The sequence below is a fragment of the Triticum dicoccoides genome, chromosome 3B (assembly GCF_002162155.2).
Source record: "Triticum dicoccoides isolate Atlit2015 ecotype Zavitan chromosome 3B, WEW_v2.0, whole genome shotgun sequence".
Lineage (NCBI taxonomy): Eukaryota > Viridiplantae > Streptophyta > Magnoliopsida > Poales > Poaceae > Triticum > Triticum dicoccoides.
In genome coordinates this window covers 756350788-756356644 of record NC_041385.1, presented here as the reverse complement: position 1 = coordinate 756356644, position 5857 = coordinate 756350788, and positions in this window count along the sequence as shown.

Here is a 5857-nt window from a genome sequence, read left to right as displayed (position 1 = left end):
GTATATAAAGGAGCAAGGGGGAAGGCAGCCGGCCTAGGAGGAGGACGCGCCAACGGGGGAGTCCTACTCCCACCGGGAGTAGGACTCCTCCTTTCCTTGTGGGAGTAGGAGAAGGGAAGGGAGAAGGAGAAGGAAGGAAGGGGGCGCCCCCCTCCCTAGTCCAATTCGGACTAGTCCATGGGGAAGGGTGCGGCCACCCTTTGGGGCCTTTCTCTCCTTTTCCGTATGGCCCATTAAGGCCCAATACGAATTCCGGTAACTCTCCGGTACTCCGAAAAATACCCGAGTCACTCGGAACCTTTCCGATGTCCGAATATAGTCGTCCAATATATCGATCTTTACGTCTCGACCATTTAGAGATTCCTCGTCATGTTCCCGATCTCATCCGGGACTTCGAACTCCGTCGGTACATCAAAGCACATAAACTCATAATATAACCGTCATCGAACTTTAAGCGTGCGGAACCTACGGGTTCGAGAACTATGTAGACATGACCGAGACACGTCTCCGGTCAATAACCAATAGCGGAACCTGGACTCATATTGGCTCCCACATATTCTACGAAGATCTTTATCGGTCAAACCACATAACAATATGCGTTGTTCCCTTTGTCGTCGGTATGTTACTTGCCCGAGATTCGATCATTGGTATCTCAATACCTAGTTCAATTTCGTTACCGGCAAGTCTCTTTACTCATTACGTAATGCATCATCCCGTAACTAACTCATTAGCTACATTGCTTGCAAGGCTTATAGTGATGTGCATTACCGAGAGGGCCCAGAGATACCTCTCCGACAATCAGAGTGACAAATCCTAATCTCGAAATACGTCAACTCAACAAGTACCTTCAGAGACACCTGTAGAGCACCTTTATAATCACCCAGTTACGTTGTGACGTTTGGTAGAACACAAAGTGTTCCTCTGGTAAACGGGAGTTGCATAATCTCATAGTCATGGGAACATGTATAAGTCATGAAGAAAGCAATAGCAACATACTAAACGATCAAGTGCTAAGCTAACAAAATGGGTCAAGTCAATCACATCATTCTCCTAATGATGTGATCCCGTTAATCAAATGACAACTCATGTCTATGGTTAGGAAACATAACCATCTTTAGTTAACGAGCTAGTCAAGTAGAGGCATACTAGTGACACTCTGTTTGTCTATGTATTCACACATGTATTATGTTTCCGGTTAATACAATTATAGCATGAATAATAAACTTTTATCATGATTTAAGGAAATAAACAATAACTTTATTATTGCCTCTAGGGCATGTTTCCTTTAGTCTCCCACTTGCACTAGAGTCAATAATCTAGTTCACATCACCATGTGAATTAATACCAATAGCTCACATCACCATGTGATTAACACCCATAGTTCACATCGTCATCTGACCAACACCCAAAGGGTTTACTAGAGTCAATAATCTAGTTCACATCGCTATGTGATTAGCACCTAAAGATCACTATTGTACTCCCTTGCCAAACCAGGGCAGAGTATACAATAGGTCTGGTCCATAGCATGGCATACTTTTATAGAACCTATGACTGATGCATAGGGAATGACTTTCATTCTCTTTCTATTTTCTGCCGTGGTCGGGATTTGAGTCTTACTCAATTTCATACCTTTGCAACACAGGCAAGAACTCTTTCTTTGACTGTTCCATTTTGAACTACTTCAAAATTTTGTCAAGGTATGTACTCATTGGAAATCTTATCAAGCGTGTTGATCTATCTCAATAGATCTTGATGCTCAATATGTAAGTAGCTTTACTGAGGTCTTTCTTTTAAATAACGCCTTTCAAACACTTCTTTATGCTTTCCAGAAAAATTCTACATCATTTCTGATCAACAATATGTCACTCACATATACTTATCAGAAAGGCGGTAGTGCTCCCACTCACTTTATTGTAAATACAGGCTTCACTGCAAGTCCGTATAAAACTATATGCTTTGATCAACTTATCAAAGCATATATTCCAACTCCGAGATGCTTGCACTAGTCCATAGATGGATTGCTGGAGCTTGCACATTTTGTTAGCACCTAGGATTGTCAAAACCTTCTGGTTGCATCATATACAGCTCTTCTTTAAAAAAACCATTAAGGAATGCAGTTTTGACATCCATTTGCCAGATTTCATAAAATGTGGCAATTGCTACATGATTCGGACAGACTTAAGCATCGCTACAGTTGGGAAAATCTCATTGTAGTCAACACCTTGAACTTGTCGAAAACCTTTTTTTCTGCAACAAGTCGAGCTTTGTAGATAGTAACACTACTATCAACGTCTGTCTTCCTCTTGAAGATCCATTTATTTTCTATGGCTTGCCGATCATCGGGCAAGTCCACCAAAGTCCACACTTTGTTCTCATACATGGATCCTATCTCAGATTTCATGGCCTTCAAGCCATTTCCTGGAATCTGGGCTCATCATCGCTTCCTCATAGTTCGTAAGTTCATCATGGTCTAGTAACATGACTTCAAGAACAGGATTAGCGTACCACTCTGGTGCGGACCATACTCTGGAAGACCTACGAGGTTCTGTAGTAACTTGATCTGAAGTTTCATGATCATCATCATTAGCTTCCTCACTAATTGGTGTAGGAATCACAGGAACTAATTTCAGTGATGAACTATTTTCCAATTCAGGAGAAGGTACTATCACCTTATCAAGTTCTACTTTTCTCCCACTCACTTCTTTCGAGAGAAACTCCTTCTCTAGAAAGAATCCATCTTAGCAACGAATATCTTGCTTTCGGATTTGTGATAGAAGGTGTACCCAATAGTTTCCTTTGGGTATTCTATGAAGACGCACTTCTCCGATTTGGGTTCGAGCTTATCAGGTTGAAACTTTTTCACATAAGCATTGCAGTCCCAAACTTTAAGAAACGAAAACTTTGGTTTCTTGCCAAACCACAGTTCATAAGGCGTCGTCTCAAACGAATTTTGATGGTGCCCTATTTAAAGTGAATGCAACTGTCTCTAGTGCATAACCCCGAAACGATAGTGGTAAATCGGTAAGATACATCATAGATCGCACCATCCAATAAAGTGCGGTTATGACGTTCGGACACACCATTACCCTGTGGTGTTCCATGTGGTGTGAGCTGTAAAACTATTCCACATTGTTTTATATGAAGGCCAAACTCGTAACTCAAATATTCTCCTCCACGATCAGATCGTAGAAACTTTATTTTCTTGTTATGATGATTCTCCACTTCACTCTGAAATTCTTTGAACTTTTCAAATGTTTCAGACTTGTGTTTCATTAAGTAGATATACTCATATCTGCTCAAATCATTTGTGAAGGTAAGAAAATAACGATACTTGCCACGAGCATCAACACTCATTGGATCACATACATCGGTATGTATTATTTCCAATAAGTCAGTAGCTCGTTCCATTGTTCCGGAGAACGGAGTTTTAGTCATCTTGCCCATAAGTCACGGTTCGCAAGCATCAAATGATTCATAATCAAGTGATTCCAAAAGTCCATTTTTATGGAGTTTCTTTATGCGCTTTACACCGATATGACCCAAACGGCAGTGCCACAAATATGTTGCACTATCATTATAAACTTTGCATCTTTTGGCATCAATATTATGAATATGTGTATCACTACGATCGAGATCCAACAAACTATTTTCATTGGGTGTATGACCATTGAAGGTTTTATTCATGTAAACAGAACAACAATTATTCTCTGACTTTAAATGAATAACCGTTCTGCAATAAACATGATCAAATCATATTCATGCTCAATGCAAACGCTAAATAACATTTATTTAGGTTTAACACTAATCCAGAAAGTATAGGGAGTGTGCGATGATGATCATATCAATCTTGGAACCACTTCCAACACACATCGTCACTTCACCCTCAACTAGTCTATGTTTATTCTGTAACTCCTGTTTCGAGTTACTAATTTTAGCAACCGAACAAGTATCAAATACTCAGGGGCTACTATAAACACTAGTAAGGTACACATCAATAACCTGTATATCAAATATACCCTTGTTCATTTTGCCATCCTTCTTATCTACCAAATATTCAGGGTATTTCCGCTTCCAGTGACCATTTCCTTTGCAGTGTAAGCACTCAGCTTCAGGCTTTGGTCCAGCTTTGGGCTTCTTCGCAGGAGTGACAACTTGCTTGTCATTCTACTTGAAGTTCCCTTTCTTTCCCTTTGCCCTTTTCTTGAAACTAGTGGTCTTGTTAATCATTAACACTTGATGCTCTTTCTTGATTTCTACCTTCGTCGATTTCAATATCACGAAGAGCTCGGGAATCGTTTTCGTCATCCCTTGCATACTATAGTTCATCACGAAGTTCTAGTAACTTGGTGATGGTGACTAGAGAACTCTGTCAATCACTATCTTATCTGGAAGATTAACTCCCACTTGATTCAAGCGATTATAGTACCCAGAGAATCTGAGCACATGCTCACTAGTTGAGCAATTCTCCTCCATCTTTTAGCTATAGAACTTGTTGGAGACTTCATATCTCTCAACTCGGGTATATGCTTGAAATATTAACTTCAACTCCTGGAACATCTCATATGGTCCATGACGTTCAAAAACGTCTTTGAAGTCCCGATTCTAAGCCGTTAAGCATGGTGCACTAAACTATCAAGTAGTCATCATATTGAGCTAGCCAAACGTTCATAACGTCTGCATCTGCTCCTGCAATAGGTCCGTCACCTAGCGGTGCATCAAGGACATAATTCTTCTGTGCAGCAATGAGGACAATCCTCAGATCACAGATCCAATCCGCATCATTTCCACTAACATCTTTCAACACAGTTTTCTCTAGGAACATATCAAAATTAACATATGAAAACAACAACGCGAGCTATTGATCTACAACATAATTTGCAAAACACTACCAGGACTAAGTTCATGATAAATTTAAGTTCAATTAATCATATTACTTAAGAACTCCCACTTAGATAGACATCCCTCTAGTCATCTAAGTGATCACGTGATCCAAATCAACTAAACCATAATAGATCATCACGTGAGATGGAGTAGTTTTCAATGGTGAACATCACTATGTTGATCTTATCTACTATATGATTCACGCTCGACCTTTTGGTCTCCAGTGTTCCGAGGCCATATCTGCATATGCTAGGCTCGTCAAGTTTAACATGAGTATTCCGCGTGTGTAAAACTGGCTTGCACCCATTGTAGATGGACATAGAGCTTATCACACCCGATCACCACCGGCAGTAGGACTCCTCCTTTCCTTGTGGGAGTAGGAGAAGGGAAGGGAGAAGGAGAAGGAAGGAAGGGGGCGCCCCCCTCCCTAGTCCAATTCGGACTAGTCCATGGGGAGGGGTGCGGCCACCCTTTGGGGCCTTTCTCTCCTTTCCCGTATGGCCCATTAAGGCCCAATACAGATTCCCGTAACTCTCCGTACTTCGAAAAATACCCGAATCACTCGGAACTTTTCCGATGTCCGAATATAGTCGTCCAATATATCGATCTTTATGTCTCGACCATTTAGAGACTCCTCGTCATGTCCCCGATCTCATCCGGGACTCCGAACTCCTTTGGTACATCAAAAGACATAAACTCATAATATAATCGTCATCGAACTTTAAGCGTGCGGACCCTACGGATTCGAGAACTATGTAGACATGACCGAGACACGTCTCCGGTCAATAACCAATAGAGGAAGCTGGATGCTCATATTGGCTCCCACATATTCTACGAAGATCTTTATCGGTCAAATCGCATAACAACATACGTTGTTCCCTTTGTCATCGGTATGTTACTTGCCTGAGATTCGATCGTCGGTATCTCAATACCTAGTTCAATCTCATTACCGACAAGTCTCTTTACTCGTTACGTA